Genomic DNA, 26,247 nt, shown 5'->3' on the forward strand with positions numbered 1-26,247 from the left:
TCTTTATGGCTGAATAATATTCCATTATATTATGTGCCACATTTTGTTTATCCCTTATCTGTTGATGGACCCTGGGTTGTTTCCACCTTTTGGCTACTGTAAGAAAATGTTCTAATGAAAAATGCTCTAAGTAACCATTTAAATCCCCACTTTGAATTATTTTGAGTATGCACCTGGGACTGGAATTGCTCGATTGTAGGCTGAGTCTATGTTTAGTTTGGTGAGGAACCTCCAAACTATTTTCCACTGCGACTGCACCATTTTATATTCCCATCAAAATGTACAAGGGTAGAACTGTAAGACTTTAAAAGTGGAAAGGATCCTCAGTCTATTTAATGAGCTCCTTTACAGCTGGAGGGCTATTACTGATTTAAAAATTAGTCACCATTTTTGATCGCTGACCAGATGTCAGCCATTTATGTGTAATATTCCACCGAGTCCTCTCCAAACCCCTATTATCTCAATTTTACAGACAGAGAAACTGATGCGCAGAGAGGCTGATTTAAATGCTCAGTATCGGGGCGCCTGGGTGGCGCAGTCGGTTAAGCGTCCGACTTCAGCCAGGTCACGATCTCACGGCCCGTGAGTTCGAGCCCCGCGTCGGGCTCTGGGCTGATGGCTCAGAGCCTGGAGCCTGTTTCCGATTCTGTGTCTCCCTCTCTCTCTGCCCCTCCCCTGTTCATGCTCTGTCTCTCTCTGTCCCAAAAATAAATAAATGTTAAAAAAAAAAATAAATAAATGCTCAGTATCTCCCAAAGGATAAATGTGGAGCTAAGCTTTGAACTCAAGCCTGTTTCTAGTTTCAAGTACACTTAAGATCCTAAACACGGGGCTTCTCTGTGGCATGGGGTTACTTCCTGGAATTGGTTCTCAGTTTTGTCCATTCTCTAGGATGACTGCAAAATGTTGTGTGCCAGTGAAAGCTTTTAATTATGCCTGTAAATTTATTTACAGATTTACCTGGCGTGCGTACGTATGTGTGTGCTTTCGTATTACCTGGGTTCATGTTTTTCAAATGCAGCTTCATTGTCCATCAACAATGGAACAGGCAGGAAACAAAACACTTTGTTGTTATTGTTGACTAAATATAGCACTGGTGCTGATTCTTCCTCTTCTGAACCTTCTCCAAAGTATTCCTCTGGGTAGCTATTGTAGTCTGATTTATAATAAACATTCTGCTAATTTGGATGCTGTTAGTAGTGGGAGAACTCATCAGATTTTTACATCTGTCTTTTTGTCCTTCATGGGCATGCTTGTCACCCATCGCTTGTCTGATTTTCTTTGTTATAGATTGAATTTCCATATGCTGCCACACCGTGCCTGTAGCCTTGCTTTCCAACCATCTCTTTACCGTGCAAGACGTTTCACACCCTATTGTGAAGCACAGGCGTGTGTTATCTTTAACCAACGATAACATTTCCCCCAAGAAATCTCCTTCTGCTTCTCCTCTGCTTTATAGGTGTTCGATTTCATTCATTTGTTCTGTTTAATGTCCTCATTACATAACGTATTACAGGGCGGCTTCCTTTTTCTCTTCTGCTCTCTAAACAACTTGGTCAGCCGTTCTGGGAATCATATTACTTTTTTTTTCATCTAGGATTTTAAACTCTGTTATTAGTGATACCGAGAATTAGTCTAGCATGCTTCCGAGTGTGTTCTTTTTTACTTGAAGAATGAAAGCACAGCCAAGAGGAAAAATAGTCCTCGCAAATGGTCCTCCATACTTTCTGCAAGGGGCTCTTCTCATTAATGTTCTCCTACTAGGTGTCTAGAAATTCTAGCTGGGATTTTCACTGTCGCTGGCTCGCCCGGCTGCCCCAGGCATCCTGCTGGTTGCTCTGGCTTTACAGAAGCAATTGCTTACATTTGTATAAAGCCTCATACTTCATAAACCACATTGGAATACACCGTGTGAGTTGAGTCTGACTTAAATGCAGTAGGTAAGCTTTATAAACCCTGTTTGTGATGAGAAACTGAGACACAAGGAGGCTAAAAAAATTTTCCAAGGCCACACAAACTAAGTGGCAGAAACAGTATGGACTTTACATTTTTTGCATATTTTTCTTCTATTTTATCAGCACTTAGGTATATTTAAATTCTTCTTGGTTCCTAGTAATCAGATAGTGAATTAAAAAAGAAAAGAAAAGAAAAGAAAAGTATGAAGAAGATAGTGGTAAACAGCAGGTGGAAAGAACCAGAGTAGAAACGAGGCAGAGATGGACACATTACTAAGTCTTCAAGTTTGAGCTACAGGTTTTTCTTCATTGACCTGTATTTGTGTCCAACGGTTGCACACAAAATCGTTACAAACTTAACAGCTGAAAACAACACCCACTTATTCTCTCTGGATCTGGGTCTGGATCTGGCCGGGTCCCCCGCTCAGAGTATCCCAAGGCTAAGGTGAAGGTGTTGACCAGCCTGGGCCCTCATCTGGGGGCCCTGGGAAGGACTCCATTTCCACTCTCATTCTTGCTGTTGGAGAATTCAGCTCCTTGTGGGTGTAGGACTGAGATCCCTCTCTTGTTTCTGGGAGTCAGCAAAGCTACTTTTCTTAGAAGCCACCAAATTTCTTGACAAGTGGCCCCTTCCCTCTTCAAGCCATCGGTAGTGACTTGAGTCCTTCTGCTTGAGATCCCTGACTTCCCCTTCTGCGACCAGCTAGAGGAAATTCTCTGCCTCCAAGGGGCTCTTAGGATGAGGTCCTACCCACCTGGATGACTCTTCCCATTTTAAGGCCGACTGGGCATTTTAATGTAACCCATGGATGGGAGTCAGACCCAGGCTCTTCATGGTTCTGAGGATTTTGCAGGATGTGCAGGGGTGGGGTGGGGGCGGGGTGGAGTGAAACACCTTAGACTCTTGTCTTCTGGAAAAAACTGGCCCTGTTCCTCCCCACCGTCTTAAATAACACCAGTGTCTGGTACTCCTATCGTGTGGCCTTCAGGGATCCCTAAAATCTCTCTAACACTCACTGCTGATTTCCTCTTCGAGTGTGGCCTCAGGCAGCCATTCCAGACTTCTGAGTGCTCTCAGATGTCTAGTTGACCTTTCTCGATGCTAGGCCCGAGAATTCCTAAACATCTTTATCACTCCCCTGAAGATCCTTTGGCTCCCAAATCCCGAAAAACCCCATTCTTATTCCTGACCCATCTCCTAATGCCCTGAGTGGTTTGCCCTGGCATCATTCACTGACTGGTAACCGTGGCTTCTGATTCTTTCCTCGGAGGCCTAGCTGGTGTCAGGCCCGGGTCCTGTCCCAGTTCCCATGTAGCGTAAAATGATGAGTGACACCTGGGCTCAGCTCTGGAAGCTACTTTGGCTTCCTCTCCATTTCCTGGTCGGATGAGCATGAGCGAAGCTGTCTTCTTCCCAAGATCCCACGATCCACTTGGCACTTTCCAGCCACGGCTCGTTTCTGACATCGCAGGACTCAGTCAATACCGCGGTCTAGAGATTCAGACTATGGTTCTCTCAAAGTCATCCGATAGCCCACCTGCCCCCCGGGAGGGGGTCTTTCGGAATTGCAGCTTTAACATATTAGGACGTTAGGTGTTCAACATCTTCTCAGGTGCCTCACTGCGTAGAAGGAATACGGCAAGCCTGCGAGGGAAGGAGTATTAGGCGCATTTTACCAATGAAGACATTGAAGCTCAGAAAGTTCAAACAACTCGCCTGAGGATAGAGAACTAACAAGTGACAGAAACACCTCAGTTTGCGCCTCTTCCGTTCCTGTGATTGCTTGCTCTCAAGGAAAGAATAACACACGTCCCATCAGGATGCCACAAACACAGCGGAAGCGAGGTCGTGCTCTCACACTTGGGCTCCTTGTTGCCGGTACCCCCTATGCTTTTTTAAAGCGTGGCTTTAGGAAACATTCTGCTGCGGTCATTTGCTGTCCCTTTGACTCTCCGTTCCGTCAGCGCGGCGGCTGCGGGCACATCCCAGCACAAGGCGGCACCGCGAAGGCTTTCCTGATGCGGCACACAACAAAGCAACCCAGCAGACGGTTGCCATAAAGTGCCATATGGAAAAATCATGTGTGGTGTGCGCGTTCGGGGCAGGCAGCAAGGGCGCCTCCTTCCTGCGGGGACCCACCCGGGGTGGGGATAGTCTCTGAGCAGTTCCACTGTGCGTCTGGAGGCAGATCGAGGCACCCAGGCACACATTTTGGCCAGACCCCCCCGGACTGTCGGGTGTACGACAGATCAACAGCGGAGGGGGGTTGTGGTTGGAGTGGATTCCTTTGCTCTGACCCTGGTTGGCTCAGCGCTGCCATTTCATTGTTTCCCGAGAAGGCCGTGGTGGCAAGTCAGTCTCAGTACCTGCCAAGGGCCTTGTTTACTTGTCAGGGAGGCTTCCCAGCCCACGGCCTCTGCCTCGGGGTGAGTGGGGCTGGCCACGTTCCGTATCCACTCTCCTTACCAGGAGCAGGACCCTGATTCAACGACAGCCAATGCACAGACTGACCAGCGACCCAGGAGGAGGCCCCACATGAGAAGTCCTTCCCCATCAGAAGCTGTGCTGCTCAACGAGGCAAGTCCGGTTCTCATTGTTGAAAATCTGACCTGGAAACCGGAGAGAGTAAGGGCCAGTGGGCAGAAAGTGGAAGCGACAGACACAAAAAGGGACCGACAGCGAGAGCAACAGAGCCGGAAACTCTTGAGACAGACAGATGCGGGACACCAGCCGATCTAAGGCCTAGCGTTGTCAGAGCCTCTGAACGTCCTCCTGATAACCCCTCTGATGCCGCACGGGACTTGCATTTCTGCTTGTGTATCGCAGGGAGATTCTGGTCTCACTCGTTGTATTCGGAAGGTTTGGGCTGCAAAAGAAAACCGCACTTGAAGCGGTCTAGATAAGAAAGATAATCCATCTCGTCTAACAGGAAAATCCGAAGGCGCGCCCCTCCCCCACCTCTCCAAATCCATGAACCTGGTGGCTGAATAACATCCTGAAGATACCAAGTGTTTCGTAACTCTCTTCTCTGCCACCCTCAATATGCTGCCTGCGCCTCTAGTCCAATGTGTCACTGTCTTTTGAGAAAGACCGTAGTGATTCCGGGCAGTGGCATCTAGAGATAAAAAAGGAAATGCATGTTTCTTGTGACCCTGTCAGACAGGGAGGAAAATTTTCCAACCGCTCCCCAGCAAGCTTCCCTGCTCCGTCACTGGTTGGAATCATACCTGGTACCCATCCCTACATTAAGCACTGGGGACAGCTGGGAGGAGTGCAGCCTGCCCCCCCTCCCCCCCCACCCTTCCCGGAAGCACAGCCTGGCTCTACCCTTCAACTGAGTCAGGGTCAGCTTTCTGTCAGCCAGGGAGAACGAAACAGCAGTGTCCGCTTCACGTGTTTCCTCGTACCTAGCAATGCTGTTCCACTGCGTGACGTGACCTGGTTGCACCTGTTTCTTCCAACTCAAAGAATCAGTGAACATCCAGATCATCCTTAGCAAGTTGAGGCACTGGTCCACAGCAGGACCACTCGGTGTGTGAGTCGAGTGGGTGTGTGAACGCAGTATTGTGTGGCGCCCTGAAAGACCCCATTTCTTTCCAATCTCTTATGTGGCCCCAAAGGTTTACCCACATACGCACACGTGCACACACACACACACACACACACACACAGAGTTAACAGAGAATCTGAAGAATGGACCCATCACACTGCTGCTGATTGCCGGACCAGTTCATTTCTTGCCTTCTCGGACCTCCTCAGCAGTGCGGCAGTCAGGCTCTTGGATTCAGAGTCTGCTTCTGCAGAGGTTTTTCTAGAACGGTGGTTCCCAGAACTTCAGCATGTATCACAGAATCCACTGGATGGTTCCTTAAAACAAAATTGCTGGGCTCCGCCTCCAGAGTGTCCGATTCAGGAGGTCTGGGGTGGAGCAGAGGTTGCGAATGGACTTCTTAGAAGTTCCTGGGTGGCGCTCCCGCTGCCAGTCTGAGGACTAGACTTTGAGAACGACTTGCCCAGGGCAAGGAGTGCTGATCCTCCTTGCAGCTGGAAGGAAAGCATCTAAGAAGGCCACTCACAGAATGTGTCCTGCTGTAAGGAGAACCTGCTTCCTCATCACTTGCTATCACCACCTCTCCGGGCAACAGAAGACTAGAAGGCCTAATTCTCAGAGAAATAGAGGCCACCGTCTTCAAGAATGTTGCAGGGGGTGGAAACGTGGCTTCCCGCTGAGGGAAGGGGAGAGAGGGAGAGAGAGAGGGAGAAGGGGGTCAGCCTTTGGTTGACAGAGCTTGGCTAGGCGAATGGGCACAGAAACTCAGGTCTTTCTCACTCCTACGACTTCTCACCTGTAAAGTGAATAGGTACCAGCTCTGTCTGCGTCACAGGGTTGCTGTAAGGATAAAGAGGAAAGATGGGTTGAAAGCGCCCAGGTAAAATACAAACCTGTTTATGTTTACAGTCTTGTTAACGACAGTAAGGGGATAACAGGGCTGTGTAAGGCCCCTTTGTGGCTCACGACAGGTGAGTTTCAGGGGCTCAGCACAGCTGAGCTTCAGGGTTCCCCGTTCTTGTCATCTTCCCAAAGCAGGTGCTCACTTTCAGGAAGTTCTGCGCGCAAGCCATCTCAGCGCTGGGCCCCAGGGCTGTCCCGCCTGGGAACATGCGCGGGGCGGGGGGACTGCTTTCGTGGGGAGTGGGACCGCATTTCCTGTCCTCCCACGATCTGCTCAGGGATCCCAGGCACGCGCCAGAACAGGGAGTCCCGAGGGGCCGAGTGGGGTTGGAATCGCCTGCTGCCCGCCCTCGGGGCCGACGCGGCGGTGGCAGGGCCCGGGACGGGAGCGCTCCCGCAGCGGAGCGGGCTGCGCGGGCTCGGGGCAGAGGCGCCGAGGGAGGCCGCCCGCCCCTTGCGCGCGTCCCCGCCGAGCCCGGGGGCTGCGCCCGCCGGCCAAACATTATTCAGCACCCCGCGTCAGCCTTGGCTCCCGGCGCTGGCGCGAGCCGGCCGGCTTTTGGCTTCCTTGGCCCCGTCTGAACCCTGCAGGCGGCGGGCCAGGCCCCTCTCCCGTCGCCTCCCGGCCGCCCCGGGCCGACTTCGCGAGGCCTCCCCCGGCCGCCCCGGGTTCCTCCCGCCCGGCCTTCGCGCGGACCCGACACGCTTGCAGAGGGAGAGCTTTGCGGAAGGGTTTGCAGATGTGCGTGCGCCCTGGCTCCGTGCGCTCCCGGTTACTCCCCGCTGCCCCAGGCTGCCCCGGCCCGAAGCGCTCGCACCCGGGAGCGGAGGCGCGCGGGGAGCTTCGCCAGCCAGGCTGTGCCTGGCGCCGCTCCGGGGTCCGCCCTGACCGCGGGCTCAGTGCCCCTGTGCTCCGGGGCGGCGGTCGGGACAGCGGCCGGAGGGAGGAGACGCACGCGGCCGCCCTGACGTCTCCCCGCGCAGAGGTTTCGGGTCGCGGCGCCGCCCTTCGGGGATCCAGCCGGGAGGGTTGCCAGTTGTGTGCAGCTGTGCGGCGCTCAGCTTCCAGCGGGTTCTGGGTGGGGGCCGCGCGCAGAAGCAGCCCCTGCTGCTCTCTCTGTGTGAGCCGAGCTGGGAAGATCCGCCTCGGGGGCCCCCCCCCCCCCCCCGGGCGGTTGTCCCACGCCGGGCCACAGATGGTTGTGGGAAGTGGAGGGCCTTTGGATGAGAAACTGAAGACTTGGGTTGAAGATGGGGTCTTGATTCCGTTTATCAGCTGCTCAACTTTGAGAAATCCACTTCCCCTCTCGGTTTGTTTGGCTGTAAATAATAGAGCTGTCATTTGAGTGCTTCCTATTTTCCATGTATTATTTTTATCCTCCCAGCGATTTGCAGGATAGGTGTTACCCACATTCTGCAGAGGAAGTGCGATCCAGGCAAAGTGACTTGCAAGCTCCAGGGCAAGCTTAGACCCCTGATATATGGGGACCTATGGCCCGAAACCGTCTCTAACCAGAGACACCGCTGTCTCTGGGAGGTTGTGGATGGCATCCAAAGAATTATGGGTACCGCTCTCTTCTGACGCTCCCTTCCGCCAGGCCCTGAAACCCGGACCAGAAGCATGCCCATCCCTCCTGCCTGCCTTCACAGTAGAGCCCCTGTAGGACAGGTGGCGATGAGGAGGGGGCTCAGACTGGGGCCCCCTGACGGTCAGCCTGGCCTACCTGCCCTCCCCCGCCTCTTTTGACCTCTTTTCTTCCCATCCAATTACTCCATGTCCTTGAGAAGAACAGTGAAAAAGGTTTCACAGTGGTGCAGTTCCCCGCCGCCCCCCGCCCCCAAGCTGGGCAAAGGCATTTTTCTTCCAGGTTCAGAGGTTAGAAGCCCAAGGAGTTGCACACGGTGACTCTGGGTGGCCCTGAGCTCACAGTCTCAGGACCCCTCCAGGCCCACAGCACCTCCACATTCTCACCCCTGGCCTAGAGTTCACCTTGCAGAGAAAATGGGTGGGCTACCGGGGACAGAAGGGCCTGGGTGTTGGAGAACTTGCGTGAGACAGTGAAATATATTGGTAACACTACTCGTGGTCTTGCCCGACCCCGCGAGAGTTGTGGTGGGGCTCAACATGGGGGATGGCTGCAGAAACGCTTGGGGAAGTGGGAGGTGCCTCCTAAATGCAAGGCGGGGTTATTCATACAAGGCAGAGGAAAGGACCAGGACCTAATGAGGAGTGCCGCCACGGGAAAGCGCAGGCTGGCAGGGGAAATAAAAGGGCTCCACAAATAGTTAAAATAGTAGATGCAGACGCAGGCAAGTACTGCGCCGTACATCTCCGTGGCGCCAGCTCATACCCGTGTTGGGATAAGAAAGAACCTACGTATACATCACACACGTGGGTAGCCTCTGACATTCTTACCCGCGCTGCAGGAGCCCCTTGTCTTCTTAACAGCTCTTGCCCAGTTGTCTCCTCTCCCCAGTTCATCCCCTTCTATGGATGTGGGTCTACAGCAGGATTTTCTTTTTTCCCCGGGAGGGGTCGTGCATTAATTTCCTATTGCTGCTGTTAACACATTACCGCAACTGTGGCAGCTTGAAATAACACAAATTTACTATCTTACGCTTCTGGAGATCAGAATTCCAAATGTGACTCCCTGGCCTAGAATCAAGGAATCGGCAGGATTGTGTTCCTTCTGGAAGCTCCAGGGGAGAATCTGTTTCCTTGCCTTTTTCTACCTCTTGGAGGACACCTGCAGTCCTCGGTTTCCGGACCCTTCCTCCAGCCTCAAAGCCATCAGTCTTCAGCTAAATCTTTCTCGCACTGCGTCACTCCAACCTCTGTTTCCACTGACACAGCTCTGACTCTGACTCTCTTACCTCCCACTTATAAAACCTTCTTTTGATTACAATAGGCCCATGTGGATAATCCAGGATAATCTCCTGAAGATCTTTAACATAATCACATCTGTAAAATTTCTCTTGCCGTGTAAGGTAACATTCACAGGTTCCAGGGACTAGGACCTGGACATCTTTGGGGGTGGAAGGAGCACTTAAGAAAAAAAAAATCTAGAGCTTTAATCAAAAAAGTTTTTTTTAAGAGAAATATGAAATACCCAACTGTCCCTTTTTCTTTTTTTTTTTTTAATGTTCATTTATTTTTGAGACAGAGGGAGACAGAACATGAGTTGGGGAGGGGCACAGAGAGAGGGAGACACAGAATCTGAAACAGGCTCCGGGCTCTGAGCTGTCAGCACAGACCCTGATGTAGGGCTCGAACCCACGAACCATGAGATCATGACCTGAGCCGAAGTCGGACGCTTAACCGACTGAGCCACCCAGGCGCCCCTGTCCCTTTTTCTTCAAGTAAGTAACATAGGAGAGCACTTGGGTGACTCAGTTGGTTGAGCATCTGACTTTTTTCTTTAGAGAGAAAGAGAGGGAAAGAGAGAATTGCCAAGCAAGATCCACACTCAGCACAGAGCCCAACTCGGGGCTCGATCTCAGGACCCTGGGATCATGACCTGAGTCAAAATCAAGAGTTGGAGCCTGCCTAAGATTCTCTTTCTCTCCTTCTCCCCCTCTCTAAAATACTTAAATCAAAGTAAATAAAATAAGGCGAAAAAGAGAAAAAGAAAATGATCCGGTGAGCAACTTTCATGTATGGATAGCAAAATCTTTGGAAGCCGAATTCCACTAATTCTTACTTCTCTTGGCCATCAAAGAAAAGTATATATATAAGAACAAAAAATAAGTGCCCCAGTAATATAAATAAATAAATAAATAAATAAGTAAAGAGGGGTGCCTGGGTGACTCAGCCGGTTAAGCATCTGGCTCTTTTTTTTTTTTTTAATGTTTATTTATTTTTCAGAGAGAGAGTGAGAGAGCGTGCAAGTGGGGGAGGGGCAGAGAGGGAGGGAGACACAAATCTGAAGCAGGCTCCAGGCTTCTGAGCTGTCAGCACAGAGTCTGCCACGGGGCTCAAACCCACGAACCGTGATATCATGACCTGAGTGGAAGTCAGATGCCACCGACTGAGCCATCCAGGTGCCCGTGATGCTTGATTTTGGCTCAGGTCATGATCTCACAGTTTGTGAGTTCGAGCCCCAAGTTGGGCTCTGTGCTCACAGCACAGAGCCTACTTGGGGTTCTCTCTCTCCCTGCCCCTCCCCCACTCCCTCTCTCTCAAACAAATAAGCTTAAAAAATAAAAATAAAGGACACAAAAGAAGTAACATAGCGACTCTTTGTGTAAATCCAACAAAATCTGAAAAAATACCTCCCAGTTCCTTGCTATATTCATTAAACATCAGACTCCCCATTGGGTAGCAGGGAACAGACTCCATATAAAAGGAAAGGAATGGGGCTCGGTGGGTCAATAGGTTGGCAGGTTGGCACGTTGGCTAGTTGTGATACATACTTTACTGAGAACATAGGCTATAGCCCTTTGAAATGATTAGCTGTTAATGATTGTTCACAGCTTTTGAGCTGCTCTACATCACAATCCTTTGGTGCCGTGGACTCAAAACTTTCATGAAGCATTAAGAGGAATCTTGGCTCTTCCCCCCCCCCCCCCCCCCCCCCCCCACCCACAAGAAAGACCTAAATAAAAATGGTGCTGCCCGGATTGAAGTGGGCACATTGGGCCCCCGGAACACTTCTGCCAAACTGTAGGAACGCGGTTTGAAATCTCTGTTTGGCGACGTCATTTCTCTAAGTAGAATAACCCGAGTAGTAAGTCAGAACTGACCATTTGGAATACAGAGATTGGGAGAACATCATGTTCCAACACGCCGTTGGGTTTTTCTCCTCGCCGCCGAAGCAAAGAACGTGAGAATTCTGCCAAGAAGTGACTTTCATTTGGACACTTGGTTTCCCCTCCTGTGCCCTATATCATAGGCCCGTCTATACCACAAATCTGGTTATTTTAGTTACAAGAGTGAAAGGGCCAAAGGGCAATGTAGTGAAAAGTGCACAGGTCCAGAGGCTGGGGCCTTAGATAAGCTAGCTCTGGCCCATTCATTCATCACATATTTATGGAGTCCCGATCTTGGGCTCAAGGCTGGCCTAGATGCCGGGGACATAATATGAACGTGGACTTACTGTAGGCCTTTCACAATCTGGGCCGAGAAGAGCACTACAGGAGTGAACAAACAGGGTGGTGCGTGGGGGCTACCCCCAGCATGTGCTGTGCAGGGTTCCATGTGAGGAGCACAGGGAAAGCACGGGAAGTTTTCCAGGGGAAATGGCGTGTAAGCCAAAGTCTAAACGTTGAGCAGGAGTCAGCCAGCAGAGGCTGGGGCCCCGGGGAGGCTGGGGTCGTGAAGCCGCATGTGCAAAGTCTAAGATGGGGTAGAACCAAGTAGAAAGGGGGGGGGCAGGGTGTATTGGAGAATAAGCAGGGGTAGATGGAGCTGGAGGGCCTGGAGACCATCTTCGGGAGCTCCCACTTTCTCCCAAGAGGTAGGGAAACTATTACTGGGCCCTGCGTAGGGAACAGACAAGGTCTGATTTATTCCTCCCTGACAAACTTCGTGACCTGGACTCCTGTACTTCTCTCCTTTCTTCACTGCTGCCTGGCCGATCCTTTAAGTCGTTTCCAGCTCTGACCGTGCAGGTCCTTATGCGCAGTGAGGGCCCGCAGCCCACAGCCCCTTTACTGGGGCTGCCTGTTAACTGGACGTTCCCTGCGGCCCGTGCCCGCTCCCGGGGACCCCTGGCCGGTGCGACCTCCGGAAATGAGAGGCCAAGGCGACCTTGCTCAAAAAACAGAGCCAGACTGGCAGAGGGTGGGCCGCGGGAGGGGCCCTGGGGGGCTGGTGGGAGAGCGGGAGGCCGGCGGGGGAGGCCTGTGAGCCCCGAGGTCAGCCGGCGCGGAAATTCTAACCCCTGGGCCACGACCGAAGCTCACTCCTCTTATCGCGTCTCGGGGGCCTCGGAGGAAGGCTGGTCGGCCCCGACGGATGAAATCCGCCTATTGTTCCCTTCCGGGACCCAGAACCGCTGCTCCGGCTGGAGGCCGTCGGCAGCCCGCTCCGCCCCGGCGGCCGGAAGCGCGGGCCGGGCACTGGGCCACAGCGACCGCCGGTCTGCGCAGGCGCAGGCGAGTCGGCCCGGGAAGACGGGCGCGGTCGGGGGTTCTGCGGCCCGCGGCTGCCCTCTCGTGGAAGTTGGGAGCCATGGCGTGGCCGGCGCTGGCCGGCCGCGGACCCGCGAACCCGGCTCTGGGAACTGCGCCAGGCGCTGTGTTTTTCCAGGTCCGCGCAAGGGCCAGGGGAACCCTGCGTGTTTGTTTGGTGGGAATGGCTTACTGGAAAACTAGACGGAAGGTACCCTGCAAATCGGCATGCACTGTATTGTTTGGGAGTCAACAGCCTGTAAAGTAAATGTCAGGTGATAGGAGTGCTGGGAACCACCGCCCGCTCCCTGACCTTGAGCAAGGCGCTGCTGGCAAAACAACTCTGCTGCGTAGGGTAGAGGGAGGGGATGGCAGGGGAGTGGAGACTTAGAAAAAAGAGCCAGCTGGGCCCAGCCCACAAATTCCACTCCTGGACCTTTAAAGGGTGGGGGTGGACACCACTCCCCTCCCACCCCCCCCCACCCCCGCTCTGCCCACCCCACAAAGACATAGTATGTATGGACTAGTCACACTTCCAGGGAGGCAAGCTTTCTGCAAGGTGGGGGTGAGGGTAGAGGGGTCGCCAGAGGCACAACGATGTCTCAAGGGCAACCCCAACAAGGAAGGGTTTAGCTGAGAAGGGTGAAGCCCCAGAGTGGAACGAGAATTACGTGCCCCAGTCTGCTCAGGGAGCCACACTGCTTACAGTTCCCTTGAAATTCACCCTCACTAGCCGCGTGTGCTGAGTCCTCCCCTAATTCCTGATTCTGAGTTGTCCTTCGTCAGCTTGCGTCCCACCCTGTTCTTGTCTCAGGCAGTTACTTTGGAATGTGTTTTCCCTCATCAGGGATAGAAAGATTTGTCCTGAAAATCGTCACTCGCCTCTGCCTCTGTTCACTTCCACCTGCGTTTCTCGGGCCGGGCTGTCTGCCAGGGAAGAGCTTCCTTAGGGCTTTTCCTCTTTATGGGCTCTCCCAGCTCTCCACTCCGTCCCCACTGATGGACGTGACCCACTGCGGGCAGTTTTGGTGGGAGGGGAGCAACTCGGGGAATGGAGATAGGAACCCTCAAAGGCTGGGCCACTGTTGCAGAAGTCAGGCATTCCATTAGAGGGTGTTTCCTTTGCCCCCGCCCTGGCTGCACATACCGGCGTTTACTGTGGTTAGCAGGGCACTCTGTGATGGAGGGGTCTGTAAGGATTTCCTACGGAGGGAGATGCCAGTGACAGAGCAAAGGCTCAGGGTGTAGACTCTGGGTGGTGACACTGATGTTCAAGAAACGTCGAGACTGGGTGACCTCATGGGAGATCTAAGTCCCCGCCACACAGAGGGGCAAATTAAGACCCAGAGAGGGGAAGTGACTGTCCCAGATCCCCCAGCAGATGCCTCACTGTGTGTTTGGGTGCTATGGGGGACACAGGCGTATAAGAGGAGGACCTGCCTTCAAAGCTTGCTGCTCAACCGGGCAGGTAAGACGTGCCTCTTAGCATCATCTCTGTATGTACGTCCGTGATTTTCATGCACATCGTCTTCCTCTCCAACCTCTTCCAAAAAAGAGGCTTGTAGAAAACGCCGATTCTGAATTGGTGCAAATCCCTTCTGCAAAAGGCATCCCAAATCCAGTTGCTGCTACTGTCCTATTGATGGACCTCATCCGGTGGCCTTGGAGAGGCAGTGGGCAGCCCGACCACAGCCTGTAACAAGGAAAGAAAACCCAGCATCCACCCTGCAGTGAAAAATAGAAGAAAAAGCCGCAGGTGCCTACAGGATCAAAGCACCGAAGCAATAGTGTCTCTGGGTTAAACAGCTCATCGGAGCCGGCTAGGGCAGGTGGTGGGTGCCATGGACTTTCCGGAAGGGAGGACTGGGCTGTGGAGGAATCTGCAGGTGGAAGGAGGACTTCTGAGCCTTATAAGACACTCTCCTGTGGCCCTCTTGGGTGGGGAGGGGAGTCTTTCCTCTATCCTCCTTCTCCACCACCCTCACCCCCGAAGCCCGAGAGACGGAGTGGGTGGGGCAGGTGAGGAGGAAAGAACGCTGTGCAGGAAAGATCCGGTAGGAGACACTGGATCCCTGTGCTTCGGCAACGCTGAATTACTTTGTAGGTCTCAGTCTTTCTTTCCGTAAAATGAGGAGGTTGATACGTGGCCTTGAACTGTCTTCCCCCTTTCTTAAACTGCATTTCTTTGAAAGGAGGCAGAGAGACTCTGTGGCTTGGACTCCCTGTCCAGTGACTTCTAGGCCATGCCGAGTGACTGCCATAACGGTCCCGGAACCATCTTCAAACTCAGTCAGTGAACCCCAGAGGCAGCAGCAGGACGGCAGGCAGGAGAACGATATTGTTTGTCCCCTTACCCCGCCTGCCCCCACTTGCTGGTAGAGAAACTGGCCTCAGCCTTACGGTAACATTTTTGGGATGGATTATTATTGGGATCTTTACCTAATTTTTACTGGGTTTTGGGATGATGATGTTCATGTTTGGGTCTTTAATTTTTTTTTTAACGTTTATTTATTTTTGAGACAGAGAGAGACAGAGCATGAACGGGGGAGGGTCAGAGAGAGGGAGACACAGCTGAAACAGGTTCCAGGCTCTGAACTGTCAGCACAGAGCCCGACGCGGGGCTCGAACTCACGGACCGTGAGATCATGACCTGAGCCAAGTCGGCCGCTTAACCGACTGAGCCACCCAGGTGCCCCTATGTTTGGGTCTTTAAATACATATGCAGCTCTGGTAGAAGCCTCTGGTGCCATGAAGTGCTCTGGGGAGTTTTGCAGGTAGGTATCTCGGTCAAGAAGGCCCCCAGGGTCCATCACGCGCTCTGAGAACCACACCTTGACTGCTCCTTGTGAAAGCGTGTGAGTGAGCGTGTGCGTGTGAGCGTGTGTGCCCTGAGTCAGCCTGGGTCCCGGGCCTTTTGTCTCTTCTCCTGAATGAGCCAGGGGCGGACGTAAGTGTATAATTAGAGGAAGGAATGTGTCGGTCAGGAAATAACCGTTTTATTAGTGAGAAGCCGTTGAAAACCCATCGTGTTGCGGGTGAGCGCAGGGGCCCGGAGGCAGGTGAGGAATCTCAGAACGGGCTGGGGAGAAAACCAGCCCGTTGTTAAAGACGGAAACTCCCATGTTTGATATAAACCTGAGACTCCCACACAGAACCCAGTGCCTGGGGCCACCCGGAAAGAGCATACGGGTGTGCACAGCACGCGTACAGCTCCACACGGGCACTGCACGGACGTGTGAAGGCATGCCTGCACACACGTGTACGCCAACCATCCTCACAGATACATTCAGTGTGTAGGGCAGAGCCCCGGTGTTACAGGTTGGACTGTGTCCCCTGCAAAGATATGCTCAAGTCCCAACCGCTGGTGCCGGTGAATGGGGCCTTATTTGGAAGTAGGGTCTGTTCCCTGCAGTGTAAACAGGCTGAGATGAGGTTAGACTGGAGTTGGGGGGGTGGGGATCCGATGTGGTTGCTGTGCTTATATGAAGAGGGAAATATGGGCACAGACAGAGGCACAGAGGGAAGACGGCCGTGCGGGGAATGGAAGCAGAGATTGGAGGGACACCATCAGCCATAAAACGCCTGGGGCTCCCAGAAGCTGGAAGAGGCAAGGAAGGATCCTGCCTGAGAGACATTGGCCTTCGCCGGCTCTTCTGTTCCCTCCCGCAGCCCGGGCCTCCTGCCTGCTGAGCTCGCTCTCCTGCTCTCCCGGTGGCTTCAGCCCACCATCAGCTGTCACATCAGCAGCCACGGCTTCAGCCCACCATCAGCTGTCACATCAGCAGCCACCGTTTACTGTGCGCTGTCCCCAGGCTCTGTTCTAAATGCTTGAGGCCACTCTGAATCTTTACAACAACTCTGACGTAAAGGCTCCCTGTCCTTGGTTAGACCTGCAGCGTGCTGTTTGATGATGGAACAGCAGGATGGGGGCAGCGTGGGCTCAGGGCTTTCCTCCTCCTCCCCTCGCTTGTTCTGATCGAGAAATAGTTTATTCATCGAGGAATATACCGTACCGTGTATACGCGCACATGTGATGTGTGCAGTTTGATTTGCAGTGACAAATAAATCCAGTCACGGAACCACTGCTGCCATTAAGCAATGACCCTTTCCATCACGGCGGAAAGTTCCCTTGTTCCCCTTCCTCGTCAGGCTTCCATCTCCACCCCTGGAAATCCTGGACCCCATTTCTGGCGCCGCAGAGTCACGTCGCTTGTTCTCGAACTTCATATGCATAGACATACATAAAATGTCCTTTCTGGTGTATCTGGTTCCTTTTACTCAGCCTATCACTTCTGAGATTGATGCGGGTAGCAATATAGGCCCCCATAGTTCACTCTTTTCTTCACTGCTAAGTAGTATTCTATTGTATGGATGTACCACAATATGTTTATCCATTCACCTGTTGATAGACAGTTAGGTTGTTTCCAGTCGTGGGCTATTGCAAATAAAATTGCTGTGAACATTTGTATACGAATCTTTGTGTGGACACGTGTTTTCTTTCTTTCTTTTTTTTTTTTTAACGTTTTTTTTTTTTTAATTTATTTTTGGGACAGAGAGAGACAGAGCATGAACGGGGGAGGGGCAGAGAGAGAGGGAGACACAGAATCGGAAACAGGCTCCAGGCTCCGAGCCATCAGCCCAGAGCCGGATGCGGGGCTCGAACTCACGGACCGCGAGATCGTGACCTGGCTGAAGTCGGACGCTTAACCGACTGCGCCACCCAGGCGCCCCTTTCCTTTCTTTTTAAGACAGTTATTTTGAATTCTTTGTCAGGCAGCTCGTAGATGTCCATTTCTTTAGGGTCAATTACTACGGCTTTACTTTGTTCCTTTGATGGTGTCATGCTTCCCCCATCCTTCGTGACGCTTGCAGCCTTGCTTTGGTGTCTGCACATTTGAAAATGCAGGCACCTCCTCCAGTTTCTACAGATTGCCTTCACTGGTCCTCTGGGAGGACGGCAGGTGGTGAAGGGTGGCTACTCGTAAGGTCCTGGTGGCAAGGCAGGACACTCACTGGAGGAAGTGAGCACCACATTTATGTCCTCCGATCATAGTTGTAAGTTCCTGTAGCGCTCCCTTAATAGAAGATGGGTCTGAGTAAATGCCAGTGTAAAGCCAGCAAGCGGCAGAGAGTGGCTCCAGTCCCTGAACCTCTCTATCTGGGTAACCAACTGTGGCAACACATCTATGCTTGGAAAGACAAAGGGACAGAGGTGACCAGAGAGAGCAGGCAATAAGGATTCCAGTCCTGCCACCTCTCTCGCCCTGCATGGGATCCTTGACCACCCCCTCGTACCCCAGAACACAAGGATGGGCACACACTGCGTGGCTTCTTTTCCCCCCGCCCACTCCCACCCCAAGCACAAGTGGCAAATAAGATTACAGAGCCGTGGAAGGCAGCATTTGGAAATTTAAAAGATAAGCGTGCACGGGGTAATTGAATAGCATTCTGCTGAAAAACGAGCTCTCAGAGCTCATAATCAAGCCTATGCTTTACCAGAGGGGCTCTCCCCTGCCTCCCGTTGCAAACCCAGCAGGGTTAACCCTTTGGGAGGGCTCTGCCAGGGGAAGGCAGGTTTGGTCTTTATTTGAGGACTCACTGAACTGAGATGGGACTAGCCACCCGCATGGCAGGTAGAAAGCTCCTTGTCCCTGGCAGTGTTCAGGCAGGGGATGGCAGGGTGGGGGGTGGGGTGGGGTGGTGAAGGCTCAGGTTGTTAAGGGGCTTATCAGCACTGAGATTCTGATTCTCCCATTCTGATTTTTCAGACTCAACCATCCGGTATCTATCCAGAGCATACTATATGGTCAGCAGCAGGCTCGGGTCTGTGGGATAAAAATGCGATAGACAGTAGTTTATACAGTGCTCAGTCTGCCCCAAGCACTGGTCTAAGTGCCTTCCATGCAGGAACTGATCTGATCCTAGTAGCAGCCATGGGAGGTAAGTGCCAGTGGTGTCTCCATTTTACAAGCAAAAAAAAAAAACACTGAGGCGCAGAGAGTTGAAGTCATTTGCCCAAGCTCGCTTAGCTAGTAAGGAGACCCCGGGATTCAGACTCAGGTGACAGGAGAAAGTATATGATGTACACCCTGATAACGCCATCCCGGCTCACTTGAATTCGCCATCTTGTTGGGGAGAGCAGAGACTCTGAATGTTGGAAGATGGGGGAAGGGAGATAATGGAAGAGACCAGGGGTTGAAGGGTGCCCAGGCCCTTTTTGTCAACCTCCCCCCACCCTAGAGGGGGCTGGGGACAGATGCTGTTGTCCCCTGGAACCATCACTCACAGATGTGTTGGCAACCCCCACCCCTCCAAACCCACCTTCCTCTCCCCCTTTTTTCTCTTTCTCTGGTTATCGTAATTATTTGGGAATTTACAGAATAATCCGTCACCAAGTCCTCCAGAACAAATTGAATGTCAGGTTTATAAAACAACCTAATAAAGCAGATGGCATTACCCACTGGTAAATCTCTTCCCCATTTCCTGCCCCACCCCCTACCCACTTCAGTGTCTCGGAAAACTGACAGATTATCCATTTACAGGCAGATTAATCCTGAACAGTATAAACATGGGGAGAAAATTACACTTTCTTGTCTCCATAATTGATAAGAAGGACGCATTAATCTATAAAGCCCAGAGGAAAGGCCCATCTGTCTGCCCGGGCAGACGTGGGGGTGTCTGGGAAGGAAGGAGTCCCGTTCATCTCTCTGTCTGTCTGACTTTTTATCAGAAAGCACTTTCCCGGGGGCGGCCCTCCCTCTCCCCGGCCCTGACAGCTGGGCACCTGCAACCGTAGACTCCTTCTATCCCCGTGCACGAGGCAGGCAGGGTTCAAGGTCCAACAGCCCAGGAATCCAGGCCAGGGAGACAGGCTCTGCCATCAGCTTTCTTTTTCTTTCTAGAAGCTCCGACAGAGGCTCTACTAGCCTCTCTCTCTGTGGTGATGCCATAAGTTTGCCTCAGGTGTCCACTCTCCGGCCCTTGAGGGGATTCCAAGAGGCATCTGTTCAATGAGATTTTGATTCAGTTCCCTCGCTATTCTCTACTATTATTTCAAAACTTTTTGCAAATTTACACACTTCCCTCCCTCCCCGCCTTCCTCCTCTTCCGGCACCTTCCCTAGTAGAGGCAGCTGTGAGGCATTAATTGTCTCCTTGAGGCCTGTCAGAGCTGTCAGGAAATGTCACACCGGCCAAATCCTCTCTGCAGAGGGATGTGGGTGGCGAGAGGGTTTCTGAGGAGACTCTGCTCCAGAAACAACCATCCCCCTCCCCGCTTAGAGACATACGGTGACTTGGACGACAAACACCCCCCATCCTCACCCCTCCAGCCTAATCTGAGGAATTTGGGGCAGGCCGCTCTGCCCCTGTGCCTGTGATGTCTCGACGTGGGGATGGAAGAAGCACAGCAGGTGGGTGCATTTGTCTAGAGTGGGCGAGACAGTGCCGTGGACCGAACTGTCGTCACCCGGGGCCGCTTCCCTCTGTTGGCGATTTGTGCTCCCAGCAAGTGCTCCAGTCTTTGTCTTTGAACTCCAAGCTCTCTGCACAAATGACACATGCTGCTCCTGGGGGCGGTTCGAGGATGCCTGTAGCCAGAGTCTCCCAAACTGTGTCCCCGGGAGCACCAGTGGCTGCTCGGCTGTTCTCTGAGCTCCATAGTTGCATACATTTGAAGATGCTGGGTCAACCAAGTTAGTGTCATTTCCTGTTTTCCTTTTTTTTTTTTTTTTTTTAATTGCCCTTCTCTTCTCTACTCTGAATTTTCTCTGGTTCTCTCTGTTTTTTTCTTCTTGCCCTCTGTATTATGAAGCCTTAATTGTGGGTCTGATGCAAGCCCAGTGAAATTGTAAATACTAACTCATTTTTGTTTCATGCTTTCCTTTTTAAAATAAATCATTAAATTCTACATATATATATATTTTAAATTGACAATTACAATTTTAAAGAAGAAAAAACTAAATGGCTCTGACCCTAAGATCCTGAAAGCTTAGAGGTAATATTATTCCATTTTCACTTACTAATTTTAATAAAAATCACTGCAACATGAATTGTAAAATAATGATATGTAAATTATCTGGAGAAACCAACAAAGCACTTAATTTTAGCCCCTTAAATATAGTAATTAATGCTGGATAAACTTCTAAGGTTTGGAGGGTTAGTTTTAATTGGTATAAGTTTGGGCGAGAAAATGATTTTTTTTTTCACTTATTCTGTTTCTAAGAGTCAAACTGCTTCAACCAATTAACTTGTTACTATCTAAAAAGGCAGCTTTTTTAATAGGAAAAACTGAGTTTCTTTGTTCTGCCACTGTATTTTCATAAAGTGACAAACCAGAATTAGTCCCCACATGCTGTCCAAAGCACAGCGGTGTTTCCGGTTTTTTGTTTTTGTTTTGTTTTGTTTGCTTGTTTTAATTTGTGAAGCCCCTTGTTAGACTTCCTCAGAAGATACAGGGAAAGGGAGAAATGCTATTTGTACCCTTGAAAGGCAGGACAGAGTGAGAAACCATGTCCCTCCTGGAGATTTTGTTAAGAATTTCACAAAACAGGGACACTTGGGTGGCTCAGGTGGTTAAACCTCTGGCCTCAGCTCAGGTCATGATCTCACCGTTCATGGGTTCGAGCCCCGCGTCGGGCTCCATGCCGACAGCTAAGAGCCTGGCACCTGCTTCAGATTCTGTGTCTCTCTCTCTTTCTGACCCTTCCCTGCTCACGCTCTGCCTCTCTCTCTCTCTCAAAAATAAATAAACATTAAAAAAGAAGAGTTTCACAAAACAAAGCCAGATGGTTATTTCAAAAAAGAAAGAAAGAAAGAAAGAACATTTTTAAAAGGTAATGTGAAGTTGAAGAGTCCTGGAGAATGAAGAGCTGAGGTCTGTTTGGTCACACAACACGGTGTTGCTCACTCCCACACCGCCTCTCCCACACTCTGCATGCCTGCTCACACCCATTCCCGGGCATCTCTTTCCCTTCATCAACTTGGTAGAACTGACTGCTTCTCTTCTGGCCCCTCACTGTATCTGCTTCAGGCTCCCATTTATCTTACTGAATTTTTATTGTATTTCACGTTGACAGATTCAAGACTCAAGAAGCTTAATGAACCCCAAGCAGGATAAAATTAAAGAAAACCACACGTAGACCCATCATAATCGAATTGGTGAAAATTAAGGTGAAGAAACGCCTTTGAAAGCAGCTAGAGGAAAAACTACACTTTACCTACAAAGGAACAAGAATTCTAATGCCAGGAAATTTTTCATTGGAACCCCGAAGGTCAGAAGACAGTGGAACATCATTTTTAAAGTGCTGAAAGAAAAGCACCATCAACCCAGAATTCTATAGCCAGCAAAAATATCCTCCAGGTATGAAGTCAAAATGAAGCTATTTTCACATGAAGGAAAACTAAGACAGTTTGTCACAAGAATACCTGTGTCGTAAGAATTGTTAAAGGAAATTCATCATGTTGAAGGAGAATGATAACAAAAGGCAGCTGGGTCTTGAGGAATGAAGGAAGAAAACCAGAAAGGAACAGAAACAAATAACTGGGTAAGTATAAGAGACCATTTTTTTTCCTTTTAAGTTTTTTTTTTTTTTAATTTTTTTTTCAACATTTATTTATTTTTGGGACAGAGAGAGACAGAGCATGAACGGGGGAGGGGCAGAGAGAGAGGGAGACACAGAATTGGAAACAGGCTCCAGGCTCTGAGCCATCAGCCCAGAGCCCGACGCGGGGCTCGAACTCACGGACCGCGAGATCGTGACCTGGCTGAAGTCGGACGCTTAACCGACTGCGCCACCCAGGCACCCCTCCTTTTAAGTTTTTTAAAACACATGTCATCACCAAAAGCAAAGATTACATGATGATATGATACAAATGACAATGATAACATACAGATCAGTTGAGGGGAATAATAAGAGAGTCTATATGATTGCAAAACTTCTACATTTTACTCATATATGAAAGTATATATATTTGTAATCTCTAGAGAAAAAAGTACAAAATAATACAAAGAGATGTAGCCAACATGCCAATGGCAAATTAAAATAAAATGCTAGAGATGCCTGGGTGGCTCAGTTGGTTAAGCATCCAACTCTTGACTGTTGATTTCGGCTCATGTCATGATCTCATCACGGTGGTGAGATCAAGCCCCACATCAGGCTCTACACTGGACGTGGGACCTGCTTGAGATTCTCTCCCTCCCTCTGCTTTTTCCTCTCCCTCAATTGCACTCTCTCACGTTCCCCCCCCCTCTCTCTCTGTAAAAAAATAATACATACAGGGGCGCCTGGGGGGCTTAGTCAGTTGAGCATCTGACTTCAACTCAGGTCATGATCTTGCACTCACGGGTTCGAGCCCCGCATCCGTGCTGACAGCTCAGAGCCCGGAGCCTGCTTCGGATTCTGTGTCTCCCTCTCTCTCTCTGCCCCTCCCGTGCTCGTACTCTGTCTCTCTTTCTCTCTCAAAATAAATAGACCTAATAAAAAATTTAAAAAAAATAATACATACATAAATAAATAGGTAAGTAAACTGATAAACAAACTAAAATAGAATGCTAAAAATTATTTAAATAATCCCAAGGAAAACTAGAAAAGGAGGATAAAGTTACAAAAATAAAGGGGAAAACAGAAAACAGATGGTAAAATGGTAGAAGTAAAAGCCAGCAATATTAATAATTACATTAATTGCTAATGGTCTAAACCCTTCAATTAAAAGGCAGAAATGGATACAAAGGCAAGTCCCTACGCTACACTGCCTTCAGGTGACAAATTGTACCTACGAAGATACAGCTGGCTATAAAGTGAATAGATGTCATGCAAATAGTAAGCATAAGAAGGGTAGAATGGCCATGTGAAGACCAGATAAAATAGGCTTCAAGATAAAGAGTATCCCTAGAAATAAAGATGGACATTTCATAATGACAAAAAGGACAATTCATTAGGAAGGTATAATAATTGCAAGCTTATATGAACATAATAACAGAGCCATTTCAATCTTAGGAATGAAAACTATAAACAGGAATGAGCTTTGATACACAACATGAATGAATCTCAAATCATATTTAAAAAAATTTTTAATGTTTATTATTTTTGAGAGAGCGACAGAGTGCGAGCAGGGGAGGGGCAGAGAGGGAGGAAGACACAGAATCCGAAGCAGGCTCCGGGCCCTGAGCCGTCCGCACGGAGCCCGACTCGGGGCTCGAACTCACGGGCCGTGAGATCACGACCCAAACCGAAGTCAGATGCTTAACCGACTGAGCCACCCAGGCGTCCCTCAAATCATGTTTAATGAAAGAATCAAAGAAAAATACATATCCTACCTATCCTCCTATTTCTACAAAATTTCAGAAAATGTACTCTATTGTATAATGACAGAAAAAAGATCAGTGGTTTCATGGAGATAGAGGTACAGAAGACATGGATGTTGAAGAGTACAAAGAAACTTTCAGGAATAATGGAAATGTTATCTTTTTGGTAGTGATGGTTTTGTTTGAATGTACACTTGTCAAAACGGAACAACTTGCATACTTTAAGTATATGCGGCTAGTGTACCTCAGTTATATTGCAATAAATTTGAGGAAAAATGAATGCTTAAAAAAAATCAGGTATTCAGGGGTGCCTGGGTGGCTCAGTCGGTTAAGCGTCCGACTTCCAGCTCAGGTCATGATCTCACAGTTCGTGAGTTCAAGCCCCACGTCGGGCTCTGTGCTGACAACACAGAGCCTGAAGCCCACTTCGAGTTCTGTGTCTCTCCCTCTCTCTCTGCCCCTCCCCTGCCCCTGCTCACTCTGTCTCAAAAATAAACATTAAAAAAAAATCAGATATTCACACCTCTAATTCCAATCTACTACTACAGGAGGATTCTTCCTCTCCTTTTCCCCTTCCTTATGTGTCTCTCATTCTTGCACGGTGATTCTCTCCGACAGGTTTTCAACCGCCCTGGTTCTCAGGAACATCAATATATTTACTCATTTGCTCATTGTCATAATACGTACAAAATAGTTTTGGAATAGCCATGCCCATACCACCATCAAAACAATACTGTTGGATAAAGTTCAAAATTTCTTTGCCGCTCTTATTTTTAGAGAATGTCTCACTGAGAATGTACAGCCCAAATACCATGCCCAAAAGTTAATTGGGTTGAATTTTTTCCCTTCTGTATAGTTAGTTACCTTATCAGTTTAAGATACACGTAGGTTCATTTGTTTCTGTTTGCATTCAACTTCAGGGTCGTTCCTCCGTGTTCCATGATTTAATGTTATTTTGTGTGTAGTAAAATATTTACATGGGTCAAAAATCCAAACCATACGGACAGTACATTTGGAGAAGTTTCTGTCCTTCCCTCAGCACTTACTCCTTGCTTTGAATCCCTCCCTGCAGGTAACCAATTTCACCGGAGTTATCCTTCTTATGTTTCTTTTACAAAAATGGGCATGTATTCTTATTACACTTTCCTTCTTACAAAAATATAGCACACTATCCAAGTCTTTTACATAAAAATATCCTGGGAATCACTTCACATCTACATCAACGTATAAAGATATTTTTCGGTTTTACAGCTGCGTGTTATGCCAAGGTATAGACATACAATGACATTCTACCAATCTGTTCTGCATGTACATACACAGATTGTCCCCAATAATCTGTTATTATAAATAATGCGGCAATGAATAACCTTGTGCGCCTCTTGTTTCCTATTTTTTGGAGCTGGAGCTTCAGCGTGAATAAATGTAAATAGGATTAGTGGGTCAAGGTTAAATGCATATGTAGTTGTGTCAGATACTGTCAAATCCCTTTTGTGGGGTTGTACCATTTTGCATTCCTGCCAGTGGTAACTTTGAGTGCCTGTCTTCCCATACCCTTGTCAACAGAATGTTTTATGGCGCTTTTGAAATGTTCCTATCTTGGAGTTGCAGGATGGCGTCGATGTAGTTTTAATTTACATTTTTCATTTTCTAAGGATCTTTTAATATATTTAAGGATCCTTCCCCGTCTCCTCCTCACCCCCCAACCCCTTCCCTCTTTCTTTGGTTTAGCCTGGACTTTTTCTCCTTGATGTTTGTGAGTTGTTTACATAATAAGATATTAGCTCTGCATCTGTGCTATGCATTGCACATATCTTCCCAGTATGTAATGTGTTTTCGGCTTTGTTTATGGTGATTTGGGCCATGTAAAAGGTTTTCTTATGCATTTGAATTATCTTCCGTTGATTTTGAATTTTGAGTCCTCGTGAGAAAGCCTTTGCCCAATCCAAAATTATAAGGCAATTCACCTGTTTTCCTCTAATACTTGTGCAGTTTCATTGATACATCAAATATGACTGATCCATTTTCAGAGTGTGGGGTATGATTCCAATTTTATCTTCTCCAAATGGTTATCCAGTCGCCCCAACATCCTTTATTTAAAATTCCACCTTTTTCTAGCGATTGGAGATGCCACCTTTATCATATAATTAATTGCCTTTTGCACTCAGGCCCGTTTCTGTATTTTTTCTGCCATGTTATTTCGTATTCTCCATTTACTCTATGTTTGTTTTTTAAAAATTTTTTCTTCTCTTATGGTTTCCATTACAGAGACACATTTTCTTATGCTTATTTAAAAGCTGTATCTTCTATTTTATTATTATGGTGGTTGTCTTCAATTTAAAATCTGCACTTATGTTTATGTGCCTGCTAATATCTAAAACCTTAGTTTTGAGGGTTATAAATATGGGTTTTCTTTTCTAATCTTC

The 26,247-nt window shown here is 49.3% G+C and overlaps 2 long non-coding RNA genes across 4 annotated transcripts in view; one reads left to right on the top strand and one right to left on the bottom strand.

The window, feature by feature from the left end:
• Positions 1-2,229: 2,229 nt before the first annotated feature.
• Positions 2,230-7,544, bottom strand: LOC121011708 (uncharacterized). Of its 3 annotated transcripts, XR_005781712.1 has the most exons (3): positions 5,364-7,544; positions 4,915-5,071; positions 2,230-4,822 (listed from the first exon to the last, which is right to left on the bottom strand). It is a non-coding gene; the product is annotated as an uncharacterized LOC121011708 (long non-coding RNA). The 3 variants fall into 3 exon arrangements; XR_005781713.1 differs by having other exon boundaries at positions 4,962-7,544; XR_005781711.1 differs by having other exon boundaries at positions 4,915-7,544.
• Positions 7,545-18,299: 10,755 nt separating this feature from the next.
• LOC121011710 (uncharacterized) overlaps positions 18,300-26,247 on the top strand; it is a 34,344-nt gene continuing 26,396 nt past the window's right edge. Inside the window, exons 1-2 of the long non-coding RNA XR_005781716.1 lie at positions 18,300-18,460; positions 21,597-22,064. This is a non-coding gene — a long non-coding RNA (uncharacterized LOC121011710). The remainder of the gene's footprint in view (positions 18,461-21,596; positions 22,065-26,247) is intronic.

This window comes from Herpailurus yagouaroundi, unplaced genomic scaffold, assembly GCF_014898765.1.
Source record: "Herpailurus yagouaroundi ecotype Mexico unplaced genomic scaffold, PumYag 195, whole genome shotgun sequence".
Classification (NCBI taxonomy): Eukaryota; Metazoa; Chordata; class Mammalia; order Carnivora; family Felidae; genus Herpailurus; species Herpailurus yagouaroundi.